We start from the raw sequence: 24,122 nt of genomic DNA, 5'->3' as shown, positions 1-24,122 counted from the left end.
GCCAGGAGGTGATGGGACCAGTGGCCATGATCTTCGTTTTTTTGATGCTGAGCTTCAGACCATATTTTGCACTCTCCTCTTTCACCCTCATTAAAAGGTTCTTTAATTCCTCCTCACTTTCTGCCATCAAGGTTGTGTCATCTGCATATCTGAGGTTGTTGATATTTCTTCCGGCAATCTTAATTCCAGCTTGGGATTCATCCAGCCCAGCCTTTCGCATGATGTATTCTGCATATAAATTAAATAAGCAGGGAGATAAATACAGCCTTGTCGTACTCCTTTCCCAATTTTGAACCAAACAGTTGTTCCATATCCAGTTCTAACTGTAGCTTCTTGTCCCACATAGAGATTTCTCAGGAGACAGGAGATCCCCTTCATGGATCACTGCCTTGCCGTGGCGAAGGGGCTTGAAGAACTCAGAGAAGCTATGAACTACGCCGAGCAGGGCACACAAGATGAGTAGGTCATAGTGGAGAGTTTTGACCAAACGTGATCCACCTGGAGGAGGAACCGGCAAGCCACTCCAGTATGCTTGCCAAGAAAACTCCATGGACAAAGACAACAGGTTATCAGATAGCCATCTTCAAATATCTGAAGGGCTGCCACATGGAAGATGGAGCAAGTTTGTCTCCTGCTGTCCCAGAGCATAGGACCCAAACCAATGGATTAGAATTACAAGAAAGAAGTCTTGCGGTTTCCTGCCGATTGGAAATGGTGGTACAGAGCTGATTGCTTTGATTGGACCAAGGTTGCAGGGGTAAGAGGGGAGAGTGTCTGGGCTAGGCACCCCCCCCCGAAAGTCCCACGAGGGTCTGTGGGACGTCGAGGGGTCCAGCAGAAGCGCCAATCTCCCGCCCCTCTGAAAAACACTGCCAAAAGACGAGTGGAGAGAGTGGTCGAGGGGGCTCACAGTGGCAACCTGACCCTGCGAGCCACAGCCACAAGCCACCACCGAAAACAGGGAATTTCCCTAACAATTCCAACTGAACAATAGGAAGAATGTCCTGACAGTAACGGCTTATCCACACTTACATTTTCCAGGAAGAGGTCGGTGCTTTAATGTTCTGTGTCTGAATCGAAGCAAACGTCAATTTGGCTTTTCCAAATTGAGCTTTAAAGTGCAGTTCCCACAGGGAAAGCTTGGGGGGGCAGGCACTTGGAAACAGAGTTTTAAATCATGGAGTATGCCTGGAACGAATGAAGGAAAAGTAAGTGTGGATCAGTCCAGAGATTTGTTTGACTGTGCAGTGGACTTCCTTGAAAAGTGGTGGACTCTCCTTCATTTGAAGTTTTTAAACAGAGGTTGCACGGCCATGTGTCATCTGAATTTTCCTTGTAATTTGGTAGCAGATTTTTCCATATATATTTTTTATGCTAAAGATGATGCTTTGTTTAGTTGTCATTTGTGTTTTATAGACTGTGGAAATTTTCTGGGTTTTCTTCCTTTTTTTCTTAAGATGTTTTAATTTATGCTGCAAACTGCTTGGCTACTTTTTAAAATGTGCTGTATAATAATATTCAAGGATGCGGGTGGCGCTGTGGGTAAAAGCCTCAGCGCCTAGGACTTGCCGATCGAAAGGTCGGCGGTTTGAATCCCCGCGGCGGGGTGCGCTCCCGTCGCTTGGTCCCAGCGCCTGCCAACCTAGCAGTTCGAAAGCACCCTCGGGTGCAAGTAGATAAATAGGGACCACTTACTAGCGGGAAGGTAAACAGTGTTCCGCGTGCTGCGCTGGCTCGCCAGATGCAGCTTGTCACGCTGGCCACATGACCCGGAAGTGTCTGCGGACAGCGCTGGCTCCCGGCCTCTAGAGTGAGATGAGCGCACAACCCTAGAGTCTGTCAAGACTGGCCCATACGGGCAGGGGTACCTTTACCTTTACTAATAATATTCAGCATGTCTTCTAAGCATTTATAGCCAAGCATTCTCCAGTTCAGGGGCTGATTAGATCTAGATCTGCTTAACTTCCACAATAATGCAGAATCATTTGCCTTCAGACTCGGGATGCAAGAAGACATTATTTTTCATTGCATCCTTCATTTGTCCCATGCAGCACTGTTTCCATACCGCTACAGTTCATCTCCCACAAAAAGCTATGTTACTCATCTCTCCACCGAATGCGGCTAATTTGTGCAACTTATGTAATTGACATAATTATTCATGTAAATTACATTGCCGTTATGTCATTCCACCCCAGTGATTTCAATGCAATAGAAACTTAATGCAGATAGGGTGAAAAACCCCACAATCAATTGTGTACTATTTGCAGACTGAAAGCAACAAGAGTGAATACCGACTGAATTATTGTGATTGGTTTCTGTTCTGCACATGGGGCATATAAGTGAAAATTGATAATTTTTGCTTCCATTTTCTTTTCGTCAGAATTTTCTGACTTCTCTACTTCATACCTGTGACTTGAATGATAGCTTTGTGAAAGATTGCTCCGATAAGGAGACTGTTACAAGTATTTATATTAGCCACTTTAAGAATGTAAGAAGAGTTTGCTGGATCACGCCAATGGCCCATCCAGTCCAGCATCCAATAAGAGAAAATCTGGACAAAAAAGTTTTCTTTGTACCAAACAAAAAACAAAAAACCTTCCAATATGGGCAGTCATATGGTTTTTCCCAGATATTTTAGGCGCTTTCTGAAAATACTGCCCAGACTAAGGTTACCGTACGTCCCTGTTTCCCGGGGACAGTCCCCAGATTTGCATATCAGTCCCCATACAGAATCCATTGAAGTTGAAAAGTGTCCCCAGATTCATTGGAAAAAATCTGGTAACCTTAGCCCAGACACCATTTTTTACGGGCAAATCCTGTCTATTTCTGGGAAATTCTGGCAGCCCTAACCTGGAGGGATAAGGCGGGGGGGACTTTTCTTTTGCGACAACCATCATTAGGGAGTCACTCCTTCCTAATAATAATAATAATAATTTAATAATTTATTTATACCGCACCCTTCCCGGTTCAAAAACCGGGCTCAGGGTGGCTAACAACAAATTTAAAACACTTTAAAACAATTATAAAAGCAGCATAAAATACAGTATAAAAACATGAATAACAGTAAAAATAAAAAATCAATTAGATAATCCCCAGGGCTAGCTGGCTGAATTGGTCCTATTTGGGCCAGCAAGGAGGCCAGGGGAGAATTAGCTGTGGGGTCTCAGAGTGGGTGATCTTCATAAAAGGGGAGGGGGAGGGAAGAGAAGGGAAATAAAAGATCAGGCTGAATTCAAATTAAAGGCCAGGCAGAATAGATCTGTCTTACAGACCTGACGGAAGGAGTTTAAATCCTGAAGGGCCCTAGTCTCCTGGGACAGAGCATTCCACCAGTGGCTCAGTTGGTTAGAGCGTGGTGCTGATAATGCCAAGGTCACAGGTTTGATTCCTGTGTGGGTCAACTGCATATTCCTGCATTACAGGGGGTTGGGCTAGATGATCCTCAGGGTCCCTTCCACCTCTACAGTTATATAGTATCAGAAGGTCGGAGCCATCACTGAAAAGGCCCTGGCCCAGGTGGAGGATAGTCTGACTTCCTTAGGGCCCGGGACCTCTTTGTTGTTGTTGTTGTTTAGTCGTTTAGTCGTGTCCGACTCTTCGTGACCCCATGGACCAGAGCACGCCAGGCACCTCTGTCCTCCACTACCTCCCGCAGTTTGGTCAGACTCATGTTTGTGGCTTCGAGAACACTATCCAACCATCTCATCCTCTGTCGCCCCCTTCTCCTTGTGCCCTCCATCTTTCCCAGCATCAGTGTCTTCTCCAGGGAGTCTTCTCTTCTCATGAGGTGGCCAAAGTACTGGAGCCTCAGCTTCACGATCTGTCCTTCCAGTGAGCACTCAGGGCTGATTTCATTAAGAATGGATGCGTTTGATCTTCTTGCAGTCCATGGGACTCTCAAGAGTCTTCTCCAGCACCATAATTCAAAAGCATCAATTCTTCGGCGATCAGCCTTCTTTATGGTCCAGTCTCACTTCCATACATCACTACTGGGAAAACCATGGCTTTAACTATACGGACCTTTGTTGGCAAGGTGACGTCTCTACTTCTCAAGATGCTGTCTAGGCCTGTCATTGCCCTTCTCCCAAGAAGCAGGCGTCTTTTAATTTCGTGGCTGCTGTCACCATCTGCAGTGATCATGGAGCCCAAGAAAGTAAAATCTCTCACTGCCTCCATTTCTTCCCCTTCTATTTGCCAGGAGGTGATGGGACCAGTGGCCATGATCTTCGTTTTTTTGATGCTGAGCCTCAGACCATATTTTGCGCTCTCCTCTTTCACCCTCATTAAAAGGTTCTTTAATTCCTCCTCACTTTCTGCCATCAAGGTTGTGTCATCTGCATATCTGAGGTTGTTGATATTTCTTCCGGCAATCTTAATTCCGGCTTGGGATTCATCCAGCCCAGCCTTTCGCATGATGTATTCTGCGTATAAATTAAATAAGCAGGGAGACAAAATACAGCCTTGTCGTACGCCTTTCCCAATTTTGAACCAATCAGTTGTTCCATATCCAGTTCTAACTGTAGCTTCTTGTCCCACATAGAGATTTCTCAGGAGACAGATGAGGTGATCAGGCACTCCCATTTCTTTAAGAACTTGCCATAGTTTGCTGTGGTCGACACAGTCAAAGGCTTTTGCATAGTCAATGAAGCAGAAGTAGATGTCTTTCTGGAACTCTCTAGCTTTCTCCATAATCCAGCGCATGTTTGCAATTTGGTCTCTGGTTCCTCTGCCTCTTCTAAATCCAGCTTGCACTTCTGGGAGTTCTCGATCCACATACTGTTTGAGCCTTCCTTGTAGAATTTTAAGCATAACCTTGCTAGCGTGTGAAATGAGTGCAATTGTGCGGTAGTTGGAGCATTCTTTGGCACTGCCCTTCTTTGGGATTGGGATGTAGACTGATCTTCTCCAATCTTCTGGCCACTGCTGAGTTTTCCAAATTTGCTGGCATATTGAGTGTAGCACCTTAACAGCATCATCTTTTAATATTTTAAATAGTTCAGCTGGAATACCATCACTTCCACTGGCCTTGTTATTTGCAGTGCTTTCTAAGGCCCATTTGACTTCACTCTCCAGGATGTCTGGCTCAAGGTCAGCAACCACACTACCTGGGGTGTACGAGACATCCATATCTTTCTGGTATAATTCCTCTGTGTATTCCTCTTCTTGATGTCTTCTGCTTCTGTTAGGTCCTTACCACTTTTGTCCTTTATTATGGTAATCTTTTTACGAAATGTTCCTTTCATATCTCCAATTTTCTTGAACAGATCTCTGGTTCTTCCTATTCTGTTGTTTTCCTCTATTTGTTTGCATTGCTTGTTTAAGAAGGCCTTCTTGTCTCTCCTTGCTATTCTTTGGAAATCTGCATTCAATTTCCTGTATCTTTCACTATCTCCCTTGCATTTTGCTTGCCTTCTCTCCTCCGCTATTTGTAAGGCCTCGTTGGACAGCCACTTTGCTTTCTTGCATTTCCTTTTCATTGGGATGGTTTTCGTTGCTGCCTCCTGTACAATGTTACGAGCCTCCATCTATAGTTCTTCAGGCACTCTGTCCACCGAATCTAAATCCTTAAACCTGTTCGTCACTTCCACTGTGTATTCATAAGGGATTTGACTTAGATTGTATCTTAGCGGCCCAGTGGTTTTTCCTACTTTCTTCAGTTTAAGCTTGAATTTTGCTATAAGAAGCTGATGATCTGAGCCACAGTCAGCTCCAGGTCTTGTTTTTGCTGACTGTATAGAGCTTCTCCATCTTTGGCTGCAGAGAATATAATCAATCTGATTTCGATACTGCCCATCTGGTGATGTCCATGTGTAGAGTCGTCTCTTGTGTTGTTGGAAAAGCGTGTTTGTGATGACCAGCTTGTTCTCTTGACAGAACTCTATTAGCCTTTGCCCTGCTTCGTTTTGATCTCCAAGGCCAAACTTGCCAGTTGTTCCTTTTATCTCTTGATTCCCTACTTTAGCATTCCAATCCCCTATAATGAGAAGAACATCCTTCTTTGGTGTCACTTCTATAAGGTCTTGTAAGTCTTCATAGAATTGGTCTATTTCAGTTTCTTCAGCACCAGTGGTTGGTGCATAAACTTGGATTACTGTGATGTTAAAAGGTCTGCCTTGGATTCGTATCGAGATCATTCTATCATTTTTGAGATTGCATCCCAGTACAGCTTTCGCCACTCTTTTGTTGACTATGAGGGCCACTCCATTTCTTTTACGGGTTTCTTGCCCACAGTAGTAGATGTGATGGTCATCCGAACTGAATTCGCCCATTCCCGTCCATTTTAGTTCACTGATGCCCAGGATGTCAATATTTATTCTTGCCATCTCATTTTTGACCACCTCCAACTTACCCAGGTTCATGGTTCTTACATTCCAGGTTCCTATGCAATATTTTTCTTTACAGCATTGGACTTTCCTTTCGCTTCCAGGCATATCCGCAACTGAGCGTCCTTTCGGCTTTGGCCCAGCCACTTCATCAGCTCTGGATCTACTTGTACTTGCCCTCCGCTCTTCCCCAGTAGCATGTTGGACGCCTTCCGACCTGAGGGGCTCATCTTCCAGCGTCATAACTTTTATATGCCTGTTGTCTTTGTCCATGGAGTTTTCTTGGCAAGGATACTGGAGTGGCTTGCCGGTTCCTCCTCCAGGTGGATCACGTTTGGTCAAAACTCTCCACTATGACCTGTTCATCTTGTGTGCCCTGCTCGGCGTAGTTCATAGCTTCTCTGAGTTCTTCAAACCCGGGACCTCTAAACTATGGTTATTCATCGTTTTAAGAGAGCCAGTGTGGTGTAGTGGTTAAGAGTGGTATCTCGTAATCTGGTGAACTGGGTTCGCGTCTCCGCTCCTCCACATGCAGCTGCTGGGTGACCTTGGGCTAGTCACACTTCTCTGAAGTCTCTCAGTCCCACTCACCTCACAGAGTGTTTGTTGTGGGGGAGGAAAGGAAAGGAGAATGTTAGCTGCTTTGAGACTCCTTCAGGTTGTGATAAAGCGGGATATCAGATCCAAACTCCTCCTCCTCCTCCTCCTCCTCCTCCTCCTCCTCCTCCTCCTCCTCCTCCTCCTCCTCCTCTTCTTCTTCTTCTTCTTCTTCTTCTTCTTCTTCTTCTTCATTCTGTCATATTTTTTTTTAATCTGTTGTGATATTTATTAGTTGCACCCCTTAGACCTTTTCCTCTTCGGGCTGTGTCTTGTGTGGTTGATCTTTGTCCTGATAAGACTCCATTCCTGCCTGTACACCAGTCAATTTATTTGCCATGTGGAGCACCGCATAAGCCCGGCTGCAGCAAAGCAAACACCATCAATTAAATTACTTTCTTTTTTTCTGCAGACTTCATAAACATGTAAATTCAACAATCTCCATAAACACTTTGATATTATGAATCACAACAGGGCATCACAGCTGGCTGTCTGCAGAAACAGTCTCTGGAACTGGGCTCATCATTTACATGCGGGCAGGTGACGATGGGGGAAAGTGCTTCATGCGCTCACCGTGGCAACAATGGAGGTAATTAGAGGTCTTTGGAGCAGATTTCATCTGCGTCCTCTGAAAAGGAATTAGAGGAGCGTCAGTGCTGCCTTCTAAGATGGGCCATCTGGTGAGCAAAGGCAAATTACGGATCAGGAAGCTGAAAGAAAGTGCCAAATTTAACTTTACACACACACACACACACACACACACACACACACACACAGGAAGGGATCTATATATATATATATATATACTATTCAAAAAACTTTCCACATGTTTCGATTTATATTCAATTTTTTGAGCAGGGCCTTCAAAGCAGTTCATTTAAAGCCTTCAGTTTCCGACACTCCAAGTGTTCCTATTTTCCAGGGACAGTCCTGGATTTACAGAAGCCATCCCAGTTTCTGATTTCATCCCAGAATGTCCTGCTTCTCCTTAGGATGTCCCTATTTTCAACAGAGAAATGTTGGAGGGTATGGAGCTAGGGTATGGAGCTATGCGACCCCTGAGTCAAAGGGATAAGTAACTATATAGTGGTACCTCGGTTCTCAAACGTAATACATTCTGGGAGACCGTTCAACTTCTGAAATGTTCAAAAACTGAGGCGCAAAGGGCTGGCTGCAAGTTCAATTGGAAAAACTGAAAAACATGCAGCAGAAGATGTTTGACTTCCAAGGCGCGTTCGAAAACAGAAGCAATTACTTCCGGGTTTTCAGTGTTCAAAAACTGAAATGTTTGGCTTCCAAGATGCTCAGAAAACAAGGTTCCACTGCACAACCTTCAGAAGGCATCTGAAGGCAGCCCTGTCTTATTATTTATTAAATGTCTATACCACCCTTAATCCGTACATCCCAGAGCAGTTCACAACACAAAGGGTGGCGTACAACACAAAGTTGCACTGATGCTATAAAATGCTGAGGATGTCAGCATCCAAATAAGATCATCCATAGAGGAAAGGCCACAGCTCAAAGCTGGAGCTTCTCCTTTGAATATGGAAGGTCCCAGGCTTGATCCCCAGCATCCCCAGGAAGATACTGTCAGGAGTTCAGCCTACATTCGAGGAGGACCTTGGCAGAGACACATGCCCGACTGGCACGTTCTCTCTCCTGATCGATCGTTCGGGAGCTTCAAAAGCTTTCTCCAGCCTGAACATCACAGTGACCGATGCCAACCGACACTGGCACACTTAGGGATCCAGAGAGTTTGCGCAACTTGCGTGACAGACCTCAGCAACTCAGCGTTTTGGCTAATCTACTTTATTTACATATAAACACACACAGAGCACTGCAACATGGCTCCCTCTCTCTCTAGCATCAGACAGCAAAGAGAAAAAGAACAAAGGACAATAGTCCCACTTCACGGAACACAGTAACACAAATATCCTGTCTCTATCACTTCCCACTCTGTGGAGTCAAAACATATACCGTCATGTGATAGACAACAATCCTATGACTGCAACCATGGAGCAGGAATTCTAACAGATACTGCTGTCTGAAACCCAGGAATCATAGAATCTTAGAGTTGGAAGGGACCCCGAGAGTCATCTAGCCCAACCTCCTAAAATGCAGGAATCTCAGGTAGAGCATCTGTGACAGGTGGCCATCCAACCTCTGCTTAAAAATATCCAAATAAGGAGAGTCCACCATCTCTCAAGGGAGTCCATTCCACTGTCAAAGAGCTCTTACTCCAAGACATTTAATTCTTCCTGATGTTTAGTTGGAATCTCCTTTCTTGTAACTTGAAGCTGTTGGTTCTAGTCTTACCCTCCAGAGCAGGAGAAAACAAGCTTGCTCCCCCTTCCATGTTACAGCCCTTCAGATACTTAAAGACGGCTATCCTGTCTCCTCTCATTCTCCTCTTTTTCCAGGCTAAACATACCCAGCTCCTTCAACCATTCCTCATCAGGCTTGGTTTCCATACCTTTGTCCTCAAAGGAGAGCCTCTGCCAGTCAGTGCAGGCAATGCTGAACTAGTTGGGCAATATTGTTGACTCAGAACAAGGCAGCTCCCTATCCTCTCTATCCTCAGATGAACCAGCCCCTTTTCTTATGTGATCCACATGTGATCTGTTATATATCAGAATCGTAGCAGGTGGAGTGTGTTTCAAGTGACTCCACGTGGGTGGACAAAGTAAGACAGTAAATCTCCCGCTCCCCCCGCCCCCCCAAAAATCAACACTAATTATATGGCCTTGTCTCGCTCCTTGTGTTGCTCTCAGGCTTTTGAACACTGCTTCAGTTTTATTACATTCCACTCTGCAGCTCTGTGATAAGACTCTTTGAATGCATTTTAATAGGGAACAATGACATGATGCTGACAAAAGCTCTCTCAGACAAGAGTAGGAGGAGAGCTGCGGAAAGGATGGGTCTAGGGAACGGGGTGTGTGGCTCTCTCCGTGTGTGTTTTATTTAACTGCTCTGTATCAGTAAAAGTGTCAGACAGAACAAACATGTTTATAACTGACCTACTTTCTCCAAGCAACAGCAGCAGCAGCCAGAGAGGAGATTTTTTTTTTTAAACCTACCTAGGTTGAGTTTTTATAACTTGAAGCAAGAGGGAGACTGGGCCAAAAATACATTTTAAAAAATCACCTGTGCTATAATGAACACCGGCCTGATGATGTGCCACATTAAAAAAACATTACGTGCTGTGATAAATTAGCTGTGTCTGGGTGCTCTGTGAAGCAACAGGACATTTGTAAGCCTTAATATTCACTGATTTGGGTTGATGAGGTCCCAGGCCAAATGTCTACCAGCCTCAGCCTAGCTGCTAACTGACAAACTTGGCAGATACCCACAAACCACAACATTTTCCCTTTCACTCTTTTGACTCGCAGAGATTTCCCTCCCACAGGAGAAATGTTGGTTCTTCTCACTAATGCTCAGATCCCCAACATTAGTAATTCAGGTGTGAGCAATTCAGCCGTGGCAACAAATATTTATTTTGCACTCTCCGCCTACATGCTGCAGCGATGATCCTAGAGGCAGTGCTGTGGGGTTTTGTTTCTTCCAGAAAAGAAAACTCTGGCGACTCAGCAAACTAATCTAGGTTTGGGGCCAGTAGAAGGTATGAGAGCAAGCTTGCAAACCCAGCCCCTTGCTCTATACCATGGTTGTGAACTGGATAATCCGCATCCCAAAAGAATGAGCTGGGCTGCAAGAGTCGCTTCAAGCTGGGCAATACGAGACCTACCTCACAGGGTTATTGTGATGGGATGCAGGAGGGCGGCAACCAAGCCGGCCACCTTGAGTTCCTTGGATGAAAGGTGGGATATAAACCTTACAATAACTAATGATAGATTGTAATGGCCACAACATTATTTAACAGTGTTTGTGTTATGTACTGAGTTGAATAGGATCCAAAATGCAGCAGTCTGATTGGTCCTAGAACAATAGGATTCAGAATGCAGCAGTCTGATTGGTCCTAGAACAATGCAGCAGTATGATTGGTCCGCAGGAGCCACCCAATCCAGCTCCAGGTGGAAGTGAATCTACAACCTGATTGGCCTACAGGAGAATCCCAGAATTAGCCAATCACGTACAGCCCATTGTGCAAATAATGTATTTAAAGCAGATATTTTGGGGGAACTTCCCTTCCTCCTCACCACTATGAGCTGAATAAAGAGCATTATATCCACTCTCAACTCCGAGTATATTTCAGTTTGCAATGAGCACTTGCTCAATATCAATTGAGCATACTTATGTTTACAGACACACTCACACTCCTGTGTGAGTGTCTGGAGGTGGTTGGAGAATGGATGGTGGCTAACAGATTGAGGTTGCATACTGACAAGACAGAAGTACTGTTTTGGGGGGACAGGGCACGGGCAGGTGAGGGGGACTCCTTGGTCCTGAAAAGGGTAACTGTGCCCCTGAATGACCAGGTGCACAGCCTGGGGGTCATTTGGGACTCACAGCTGTCCATGGAGGCGCCGGTCAATTCTGTGTCCAGGGCAGCTGTCTACCAGCTCCACCTGGTAAGCAGGATGAGACCCTATCTGCCCACAGACTGTTTCACCAGAGTGGTGGGTGCTCTAGTTATCTCCTGCTTAGACTACTGCAAGGCGCTCTACGTGGGGCTACCTTTGAAGGTGACCCGGAAGGAATCCAGAATGTGGCAGCTAGATTGGTGACTGGGAGTGGCCACTGAGACCACATAACACTGGTCCTGAAAGACCTACATTGGCTCTCAATATGTTTCTGAGCACAATTCAAAGTGTTGTTGTTGACCTTTAAAGCCCTAAACAGCCTCGGCCTAGTATGCCTAAAGAAGCATCTCCACCCACATCGCTCAGCCCGGACACTGAGGTCCACCTCTGAGGGCCTTCTGACGGTTCCCTCACTGTGAGAAGTGAGGTTACAGGGAACCAGGCAGAGGGCCTTCTCGGTGGTGGCACCCACCCTGTGGAACACCCGCCCATCAGATGTCAAGGAAATAGATGTTTAGAAGACATCTGAAGGCAGCCCTGTTTAGGGAAGCTTTTAATATTTGATGTTTTATCATGGTTAATATTCTGTTGGGAGCTGCCAAGAGTGGCTGGGGAAACCCAGCCAGATGGGTTGGGTATAAATAATGAATTAATATTTATTGTTATTGTTAATTTGGTGCATTGGAGATGAAGAGGTTGAATTGGGAGTAAAGGTACCATTGTGTTATAAAAGCATACATTGTCCCTATCATTTGTGGTTTCATGTGTCTTCATGCCCAGAGGGAGGGGACAATGGCAAAGACATTCCCTGCTTATATTGGGATGGCGGAGATCATTTGCAGCTACACAAGCAAGCAAGTAAATTCTTTCCAAAGGCAGGCAGCAGTTAATCCTGCAACAGACTCGGAATGTAACAGTGCTTACCTGTATTTTCCACTTCTTCTAATGTTGTGCTATCAGTCCAGTTCCCTGGCCCTCTTTGTACATCTAATTGCTTCTAACTGCCTTTCTGTCACACCCCAAGAGGTTGGCAACTAGGATAGCTCAGTCAACAGAGCAGGAGACTCTTTGCGTGGTGAGTTCCCGCCTCCCCCCTCAGAAATAAAGACATGAGACACAAGAATTTGGGTTAATGGGTCAAATTAGGCCACAACTTTATTGATTACAGGAATTGAGCGGTATTGGCTTAGGCATTGGTCCTAACAACTAACTGGCTTCCGCCCACTTGCTTGAAGACTGGTAAGGGTTAACCACCAGTAGGGGGAGTCCTGCTGAGGCACGTCAACTAGGAACTCCCCCAGGAGTTACCGCTTGGGGGCGTGCCATGGGCCCACACCTCCATAGGTTTAGGACAAGGCCACGCCCCCCAGAACCCTTTATCGGACTACCCTTTTGTTTTGGGGGAAGGTGATGGCGTTTCCTTCCCCCCTCCTTTATCTGTATAACAATAGAACAATACCCCTACCAATGCCTAACCGCCAATACCGTGAAGTTGTGACGGATTGCTACGAGGTAGGTGAAAACCAAGTGGCTAGTGCCAATCTGCCAAATGGGAAAATTCCTACTAGGCCCCTTGACGGCGACCAACCAAAGTCCATAGCCAAAGTCCATGTCAGAGAGCCTAGCCTAACGGGTGGGAGGGAAGGGAAAACCTAGCTAGCTGCAGCGCGGAAAAGAGGGAAACCCTCGGCCACACCAGACCTAAATGCAGCGAGGCCATGCCCCCGGGCCAGCCAATGGGCTGGCCTGGGGCTGATGCGTCCAAGGATTCCCTGTTATCACGGGGGCTGAAGCCAGCCCTCGCGAGCATGGGGGAGGGGCGTGAAGCCCGCAACCCCACCTCCTCCCTAGCTCGGAAGTGGCTTAATCTGAGAGTCATGGGTTTGAGCCCCATGTTGGGCAAAAGATTCCCGCATCTCAGGGGGTTGGACCAGATGACCCTCGAGGTCCCTTCAAACTCTGTAATTCTTTGATTCTATGGCAGTTGTGACAATGCCAAGGCCAAAGGAGAATCTCCAGGACATTAAAGATAAATCAATTGCATTCAAAGCAGGTGCTCCCTCACTCAACAATGGCTCTTTCTTGCATGTGTGTCCCGTCTGTTGAATGGTTTCTTTAAATGTAAAGGTTCATCGTTGTTCCACCCAATGTGTATGTCTTTAAGGGGCCAGAGCAAGGGCCAGAGCAAGATAACGAGACCCAGCTTTACAGCTGTGAAACATAGCAGGTGCTGCTGAGTTGTATTTGATTAAGGTGTGTCAGCATTTGGGTGTAGTATATAAGGAGCAGCACCTAGCTCTCCCATTACCCTGGGGGATGGGTTGGTGGTTGGGTCTGGTTTGGTTGTTAATGTATTTAGTGTAAAAGGAGGTTTTTTTTATTATTAAAACCTTGTTTAAGTTATTTTTGAGTCCTTCTTTTTTTTTTATGCATGGTCTCCCCAGCAAGCTCTCTACAGCGCTACCATACTGCAAACAGCCAACACCGTCATATGTGTTTCAAATGAATTCTTCACTCATGGGGGGGGGGGTGTTTCAGTCCATGTGTTGTTTCAAGAAGGTAAAATTATGTAAGTTTGCATTTAAATGTGATTTGTATTCAAATGACAACTGAAGCAAATTTCTACCCCGTGAATCCCCCAAAACTTCAATTGCGCAAAAGGGTTTGAACACCCCCACCAACCTTTCTATCACACTTTTTATGATTCGTTTCCATTATCAATGCAACTTTAACATTTCAAGTTGCAGAAAAATTGCGCAGTAACACACACACACAAATGGACAATGCAAAAGTGTCATGGACTGGAAACAGACTGATCCTTCCCTTATATCCCATAGCCTTTTGTTCTTTTCCTTCTTCTTTTTGCAACCAAGTTTTATTGGGGCTGCTGTTCCTTTGTCTCAGGCAAGCCTCACAGTGGCAGCGAACCAATGCCATTTCCCAGCTTAAATATCTGCACCATCTGGTAGGAGTCGTGTGCATCATTCTTCCCTTTAAGCTTCAGGTTTTGAACAGCTGCACAGCAAAACTAGGATTTTAAAAGAAGGCACATTTCTCTGGCTTTCTCCTTTTTTTAATGGGATGTGCTGCTTTTTCTAACAAAGTAATCAACAACAGCAAACTTTTCAAATGAGCTGGATTCCTCCTCCCAATCAAGTATGGTCTGTTGACTGATCGTGATCTTCAGAATCAATTGAAATACGCAACTCAGTAGAGCGAAGTATTTCAGACTTTAACCTTTTACCCTTTTCCTGTGGACTTCCCTGATGCCAAATTCATGTATATCTCTCTGTAGAAATCCCTGCATATCCCTAAGGATTCTGGAGCATGCTATTAGATTTATATCCCATTTTTCAGTTGAAGTCTTCAAAGTGGATTGTTGTTGTTGTTTAGTCGATTAGTCGTGTCCGACTCTTCGTGACCCCATGGACCAGAACACTCCAGGCACTCCTGCCTTCCACTGCCTCCCGCAGTTTGGTCAAACTCATGTTGGTAGCTGCAAGAACACTGTCCAGCCATCTCATCCTCTGTCGTCCCCTTCTCCTTGTGTTCTCAATCTTTCCCAACATCAGGGTCTTTCCCAGGGAGTCTTCTCTTCTCATGAGGTGGCCAAAGTATTGGAGCCTCAGCTTCATGATCTGTCCTTCCAGTGAGCACTCAGGGCTGATTTCCTTAAGAATGGATACGTTTGATCTTCTTGCAGTCCATGGGACTCTCAAGAGTCTCCTCCAGCACCATAATTCAAAAGCATCAATTCTTTGGCGATCAGCCTTCTTTATGGTCCAGCTCTCACTTCCATACATCACTACTGGGAAAACCATAGCTTTAACTATACGGACCTTTGTCAGCACAAAGTGGATTAGAAGATTAATAAACCACCATGGACATTGCAATTGTGACAAAAACAACAAGAAGACTCATCTGGGGCAGGGGCAGGTTTTTGCTTCACCTCCCCCTTTCTGCATGATATATTATGCAGGTCTGTTGGGTGTTCCTATTAACCTCACTTCAATAGAGAGTATCCTTTGCCAAATACCCAATCCTCCAGACAGCAGGAAGACCAGAAGCAGTTCTGGAAGGTCCCAAACCTGTGATATTAACACTCATGATTCATAGTCTCAAAGGTTGCAGGAATGTATGCATCCCCATTCCTGCTGTCCCAGGCCAAAAGATTGCACACAAATCAGCCCATTTAGTCCAATGGACACCAATAAGTAGTTGTGCTACTACGAATGTGCCTCTTGCTGAACTTCCAAGCAGAACAGTGCTCAGAACATCCCACAACAGGTATCCTGCTTAAGAAGATTGTGTTGTTTTCCGAAATGCCCCACCTTTAGAAAGAGCAATGAGCTTCTTCTCCGTATTGCAAACCATCACTTACCCAGTGGAGGTTGGTCTGTGAAAGTGAATGGGGAAGTCGCCCCTCTTCCATTTCAGGATTGCCCTCGTAGAACTTAGCAAGGAAGAGGATGAGGACGAAACTGGAGTTGGTTGGGTCTGCCTTTCACTAGATCTGTTTCCACTTACTTTTGGTCTCCCTGCCTTCTGCCCAATGAGCATCAGTCACCACTTCACTTTCCCATACTTTGGGCAGGAGCCACAATCGATAACATTTTTATTGCTATCCAATGCAACAAATGGATTTTATTCCAATTTGTGCTGCGTCTGCAATACATTCTGTGTGTTTTTATATAAAAAAGAATTATGAGTGTTGCAACGTTTTTGGTTTTCATTCTTTCTTATTTCTTTTTTTCTTATTAAGAGGTGCCTTGATATATATTTTCAAAAAGTAAGTGGGATATAAATTCTAAAAGCAAGCAAACAAATTCATACAAAATACTCTGAAATGCCTGCAACAGTTATAGCAGCACAGAACTACATTTTCCAGTATAGTTAAAATAAATATTGTGTGATTTGGTTGATTTCCTTCCTTTTTGATGCCTGAGTTGCAAGTGTATCTGTAAAACCAAAAGATTATTCTCTGAAAGAGGGGTCTTTCTATTTGTGCGGTTTTTGTTTGTTTTTCAGAACGCAACTTTCAAGAAAATAATATGGTTTAAAGCCCTTGACATTTCAGAGCTCTGAGGAGCACCCTTCATAAACTCTATCCAATCTAGTTTAAAACAACAATTTCACACTGGATATATCTTTCTCTGGACGTTTCGAGTGAGCTTTGTGATTACAATTGTAAATCTCTGAATGCAAAAGTTTGGAACTTGAAAGGTATACATTTATTCCAGGAGGAGAAAGTCAATTATTAATTACTTTAGACCTTTGGAGGCATGCAGGAATGAAATCAGGAGCTGCGTTTATTTATTTTTAAACTCACTAGTGAGATTCAAGCAATGATCAGCAGTGGTGAAGAGAAGCCACGCTGTGTGTAAATAATCTATGTCTTAAATGTGGCGCGTTTGGAAATGTAAATGAAAAACTCCGCGGCTCGATGTTCAATATGCTGTGTCAATTTGCATATCATCTTGTCTCTCCTTTCAAGTCTCCAGGACCAACAGCTGGGACTTGTCAGGAGAAGGGCAGAGTGAAAATTCAGAGGGGGCATCTCAGAAGCTGTGTCAGCTTATCTTTTGCATTCTGTGAGAAATGTAATTGCAAGAGAGGCCATTAAGAGGGGGCTGAAAAGATGTGCAGCGGCTGCTTAATTTCCTGGTTAACAGTAGTGGCACAATATCTGGGAAGAGCAGAGAGACATAACGGAAAAGTGCTGAGCGTGCTCCTTCCATGTCCCCTCCCCCACCCCCACCCCTGAGATCTTCAGGATGAGAACAGAAATCGTGCAGTGGCGGCAGTTAAGGGGAACAATGGGGCTTTGTTGTGGGTATCTAGGGTTGCCCTTCATCTCTCCTGTCCTCAACTCCTGCCTTTCTTTGCCGTCCTTAGATTCCACCCCTCCTCCTGCCCTTTTAGCTTCATTGAAGTCCTTTGTTGTCCCAAGCACTTCTGAAAATGACTCTGCAGCTGCAGTCAAAGTTTCTTTTGAAAAAAGTCATTTAAAGCAAACTTCCTCAACCTGTGGCACTCCAGGTTTTTGCACTAGGAAGTATTATTCACAGTGGGGGAAGTTCCTCTTGGAGGGTTCAAGTACAGAGGCTGACCGCAAGTTCCCAGTCAGACAGCCTTTATTCCACCACGCATTACAGGACAAAGTTCAAAGAATATGAGAGAACATTTCCAATAGGACACACACTGTATACGACATATATGTTAAGTATAATTGTTTAATTGACACCGTAATGAAGATGCCAAAGGGTTTAACTGAGAGATTCCATTAAAGCTAAAGAACAGCAAGAAGTGGTCTCTGAGCTCCTTGATGGGTCGATAATTAACTGCTGTTGTTCTCTAGCAGCTAACATGTGAGTGTTTAACCTTAGATCAGGTATTTGGTTGCAAATCTCCATTTTGAAAGGGAGTTGCCTTTGGTCTTTGTTCTTAGTCATTAATGGAAGTAATATGTAAATGACTCACTCCAGGAGCACACAGCCTCAGGGTGCAATGGAGGCTGTAATTGTATCCTGTGTAAAGTTATTTATAAGATGCTTAGCCTGTGCTGGACATTTTTTGGATATATCTTTGATGTTTCTGTTCTGTTTTTGAAGAAAGTTCTGCAGGTAAAGTTTTGAATAATATCTAATGGGTCTGGACAATGCTTTATTCCAAAAGGAGTTAGTTTTTATGCATCCAGTCACTTCAAACTGCAGAATATTGATATCTGCAATGATATATTCATCACCTTAGCTTTTCATTGTTTACTCAATCACCTTCTGCCACTCAGCACCTCACCATCTCTCATCCAACCACAGTCCTTGAAATGCAACTTACTTATTCCATTCTTCACTGTACATGCTAAAAACCCTTCTTGTACATTATATTGAGATATATATTTTTCTCTACTCTAACACCCAGCCATTAGCTTCTCCCTTAATTGGTTCTTACTAGCAGGTTACCCTCTTGGATACATGACACTACCTCACTGAAAAGGGATTGTTGCTATAATTATTTTGTTATTGCACAGACACACACACAAAGCGGCACTGGAATATTCAGGTCCCTGTCTGCAGGAACTTACAATCTACCATACACACCACACGTTAAAAGTGTTAGGATCATGCTACTCTCGTGTAGGACCCTGGTAGAGACACAAGCCCGACTGGCATGTTCTCTTCCTCCTGGTTGATCGTTTGGGCGCTTCGAAAGCTTTCTTCTGCCCGAACATCACAGCAACTGATACCAAGAAGCATCAGCACACTTAGGGATCCACAGAGTATTCACAATTTGTGTAACAGAACTCAGTAGCACAGCATTTGGGCTAATCTACGTTTATTTACATATAATATACTCGGAGCATTCTGCTTTAGCTCCTTCCTCTTTCTCATCAGACAGCAAAGAGATAAAGAACAAAGGACAATAACCCCACTTCACAGAACACAGTACAGTGGTACCTCAGGTTACATACACTTCAGGATACATGCGCTTCAGGTTACAGACTCCGCTAACCCAGAAATAGTACCTCAGGTTAAGAACTTTGCTTCAGGATGAGAACAGAAATCGTGCAGTGGCGGCACGGCGGCAGCAGGAGGCCCTATTAGCTAAAGTGGTGCTTCAGGTTAAGAACAATTTCAGGTTAAAAACGGACCTCCAGAATGAATTAAGTACGTAACCAGAGGTACCACTGTAATACCAAAACATCCTGTCTCCTTTACTTCCCACATTGTGGAATGAAAACAAACACCATCATGTGATAAACAATCTCATGACTGCAAACACGGAGCAGGAATCCTAACAAAAAGTACATTGCAACTGAAAGCACAATCCTGCATACATCTCCCACAGATTTATTGCAACAAAATAAAACGTGTGGAATTTTGTGGTGCTCTGGGGTGAGCTGCAGCACCGACAAGGCAGAATGCTTCACCTCCCTGCCTATCACTTGAGTGCTGCCCGTAGCAGCATGGGGAGCAAAAACTCTGTCTCTCTCTTTGGCATGCAGATTGAAGTGCAGATGAAGTACCAGGGGTAACCACATACCTTCTGCTCCCTGCTCACAGAGCACTGGGGGGTGGGGAGGACACTGGAGGAGTGAGAGGAGAGACGGGGCAAAAGCAATGATGCTGATGTAGAATAGAATGTCCGTATTTTCATCTGAGGAATGTTGGAAGGTGAACAGAGGATAGATGACAGAAGTTAGACTAGTTCCTAGATTCAGGCTCAGTGGTGTGAGGGTCCAAATCCAAAACCCCTGGGGCTGTGCTACCAACTCTTTTGATCCCACAGGCTCCTCTCTTTTCAGTTTGGTGCCCAAATCTCTGCTGGAAGTCCAGTTTCTATGTCAAATTGTGCATTTTCAACATGGGAAAGCCTTGATTAGCAAAACTTCAAAAATAAAATAAAAATGGTGATACAAGTGGGAGCATGAAATCACAAACCTTTTGCAGATACATAATGAAGGCTGATGAAACTGGAGTGTAGAGATACAAGGCATTCAAAGAGATTCTCAGACAAATGCATCCCTTAAAGGCTGGGATAAGGAACTGGTGGCCCTCTAGATGCTGCTAGACTCCAACTCCTTTCAGTCTTGGCCAGCATGTGCAGAGGTCTGGAATGGAGGCAGTTGGAGTCCAGCAATGTCCAGAGGGCCAAAGGTTCCCCTGTCCTGCTTTAACCTGTGCTACCCATGCCCCATCTAAAACAAAACGTAAGAGTAGATTCTAGGGATAAGTGAATCTGTAAATTTTGGTTTCTCTCTGTTTCTTAAGCCCCCCCAAAAAAATCTTAATTCCATATCTTCACATTTCCACATCAGATTCTGATTTAAAAGGAGAAGTCCTAATGTAAATTCTTCAGTACATTTACCGAATGTGCACACTTTGGACTAATATGCACATTTTTGCAAAGCAATATCCCCCAACATAATGCATTTTTTGTTCCTGTTTTCACTAGTATGTGCATTTCTATGAACACTTTATTCTAGTGCAGGCATTCTTATTTTTGTACACATTTTGTGGCTGTAGAAATGTAGGGAAGTGCAAATTTCAAAGGATGGCTTCATTTCAGTTTGTGTGTTTCAGAAAGTACAAATTATGAAAGCTTGCCTTCAAGTGCAAACTGAATCAAATTTCTCCCCATCCCTGTTAGTTCCACAAGCATCATTGTAACAAAACACTGGGCTTCCCTACCAGAAATACTGGAACCATGTAAAAATGTATTGTTTATTTGTCCCTGTGTTTGCTGCCCTCCCTGAAGCTTTGCCTGCTGTTGCAAAGATTCCACAGATAATGGCGTGATTAGTGGATAAATATTTTGGCGCACATAAAAAAAGTCTGCCAGCCACAGGAAATTGGATGTGCCTGGGTCGGTCTGTCATTCAGGCATCCTCAGTGGAGTTTTTAATCCTATATAACAATCCTGATATTTTGTCTTGCAATATCAACTTCTCATCTCACATCGTTAATAGCTAATTCCCTACATTCCACTACAGCTCAGTTGCGCAGTAAACAATGTTCCACGGGCTGCCAAAAGGCAAACAGCAACAATGTTCTTTTAGCATGTGGCGCAGTGAATGAGAGAGATTATCTCGGGGAAAAACACAATGGAGTAGCTTTGGGAGTCCTCCCAACACTGGATTATGGAATGCGAAGCACTCTGTAGAACTGTAATTTGGGGGCATCCTTGCCACTTGGGTTCATTTACTATGAAAGCCCTCTCTTGTTTCATAATTTATGATTCTGTTACAATGATAATGCAACACAAAAAGGCTATTGTAGAAACGGAAAGGATTCAGAAAAGGGCAACCAAAGTGACTCTCCTATGAAGAAGGGTTGTAGCATTTGGTCTTTTTAGAGAGAAGATAACAAGATAGCTCAGCTGGTTAGGGCATGATGCTCATAATGCCAGGGTTGCAGGTTTGATCCCCATATGGGACAGCTGTACATCCCTGGATTTCAGGGGGTGGACTAGATCAGGGAGGTCAAACATGTCGATTGCGAATTGACATCCTGGTCAATTCCCAGGATGTTTTGGTAGATTGCGGGCGATCGCTGGCTCTTCCATCTGGCTCAACAACTTTGCTCAACAACTTTGCCCTGAATCCCTCCCCCAAAAGGAGTAGATCACTGCCAGTTTTTAATTGTGTGAGTAGATCACAGTCTCTTGGAAGTTGGACGCCCCTGGACTAGATGACCCAACTCTACAATTCTACGATAGAAGTTTATAAAATGGTGTTTTGCATGGAGAAAGCAGGGAATATCCCCATCTCTCCTAACACTAGAAATTCTGGACAGCCAGTGTTGGAAGATTCAGGATGCATAGAAGAAAATATTTCTTCATGCAACACACAGTTAAACTGTGGCAGTCACTCCCACGGGAGGCAGTGATAGCCATTCTAACCACTACAGAACACAGCCTGTCTGAAATCAAATACTGGATGTAAAGTGTTGAAGAGCCAATGGTGTAGACACAGCAATGGCAATCCTTTGCACTGGAATGTGCAGTAGACCAGGGGAGCAGATTTAAAGTGTGGTTCCCTCAAACCATATTGTCAGAAAAGCACTATTAAATGTCTGGGTCAGATATAAAGATTTGCTGGAAAATAAAACTCCAAGGTGGTTGTCGCCAATGGAAGCTAAGGCAGTTAAAAAGTTAAATATGGAGTCGAAATGGCCAAGATATTGGGAAATTCTGGAAAAGGAAGGGGACAAATTGAGATTGCAGAGTTTTGAAAAATTAAAAGGGAAGGTGAGAGATTGGCTGCACTATCATCAAATAAATGAAGTGTTTAAATTGGACAGTAAAATTGGCTTCCAGGTGGAAAAATCAAAATTAGAGACTGAACTGTTAGAATCCAGTACTAAGAATTTGTCAAAAATGTATAACTTGCTGCTGAAATGGAATACACAAGATGAAATGGTTAAATCAACTATGATTAAATGGGCTCAGGACATTGGTCATAATATTTTGTTCGCTGACTGGGAAAAGTTGTGGACCACCGGGATGAAATTCACGGCATGTAATGCCTTAAGAGAAAATATAATGAAAATGATTTATAGGTGGTACATAACCCCAGTCAAGCTTGCAAAGATTTACCACTTGCCTGACAATAAATGTTGGAAATGTAAGGAAAAGGAAGGTACATTTTTTCACCTCTGGTGGACGTGCCCGAAGATTAAGGCATTCTGGGAAATGATTTATAATGAACTGAAAAAGGTATTTAAATATACCTTTCCTAAGAAACCAGAGGCCTTTCTCTTGGGCATTGTCGGCCAAGGGGTGTTAAAGACAGATATAACTTTTTTTATGTATGCTACAACAGCAGCTAGAATACTCATTGCAAAGTACTGGAAGACACAGGATCTACCCACACTGGAAGAATGGCAGATGAAGGTGATGGACTACATGGGCTTGGCAGAAATGACGAGCAGAATCCGAAACCAGGGAAAAGAAGCGGCGGAAGAAGAATGGAAAAAGTTTAAGGACTATCTAAAGAAATATTACAAAATTAATGACAGTTAGAATGATGTTGGACTAAAGTAAATGGTTACTATTAGTAATGGTTAAGACAAGGAGAATAAGGATGATTAGCTTAAATTTATAGCAAAATAAGGGAAGATTTGCTGAACAATTGATTAGAATTTGGAATACAGAAACGGGAGGCATGAGGAAGTTGAAGAAGAAAGGTTTAAGAAATTAGGACATGAAATGGTACTTGTTTTTTGTTTTATTTTTGTCTTCTGTTTGTTTATGTATGTTTTGTTTGTATGAATATAAAAATTGTTTAATAAAAATATTATAAAAAAATAAAATAAAGTGTGGTTCTCTCAGCCCAGTATACCTGAAGGAGCCTCTCCACTCCCATTGTTGAGCCCGGACACTGAGGTCCACCTCTGAGGGCCTTCTGATGGTTTCCTTGCTGCAAGAAATGAGGTTGCAGGGAACCAGGCAGAGGGCCTTCTTGGTAGTGGCGCCCACCCTGTGGAACTCCCTCCCATCAGATGTCAAGGAAATAAAAAACTATCTGACTTTTAGAAGACATCTGAAGGCAGCCCTGTATTGGGAAGTTTTTAATGTTTAATGATTTATCTTGTTTTAAATATTCTGTTGGGAGCCATGCAGAGTGGCTGTGGAAACCCAGCCAGATGGGTGGGGTATAAATAATATATTATTATTATTATTATTATTATTATTATTATTATTATTATTCCCTAGGCCAGTGCATAACAGGACAACAGGCCACTGTTTAAAACAGGCATAGGCAAACTCTGCCCTCCAGATGCTTTGAGACTACAATTCCCATCATCCCTGACCACTGCTCCTGTTAGCTAGGGATTATGGGAGTTGTAGTCCCAAAACATCTGGAGGGCCGAGTTTGCCTATGCCTGGTTTAAAATATTTACCCATTCATTTCCATCCAAGCCCTCTCGAGTGCCTTCATTTCCATCACGCTACCCAGTTACAGCTGCATTTCCTGTCTCCCTCTCTGCCCTCTCCTTTTCCTCCCCTCCTCCTGAAGCTTATCTCAATGAGGGCTGTCTGGCAGCCTCTGAAAAGAAGAAAGAGAAGCTGAATTGAGCTGACAGCTAGTGTTTCCATCAGATAAACTAAAGTTCAAACAAGTAGAACTCTTTTGCTTTTCAAAGGCCCGAGCTCGCCTGACGCTTTCTCATGCAATTCGTATCTTTCCATTAGCGCGGAATCACTGTCACTTCCTTTGTGC

Source organism: Podarcis raffonei, chromosome 7 (assembly GCF_027172205.1).
Source record: "Podarcis raffonei isolate rPodRaf1 chromosome 7, rPodRaf1.pri, whole genome shotgun sequence".
In the NCBI taxonomy this organism is placed as follows: Eukaryota; Metazoa; Chordata; class Lepidosauria; order Squamata; family Lacertidae; genus Podarcis; species Podarcis raffonei.
Note: the sequence above shows the minus strand (reverse complement) of the source record.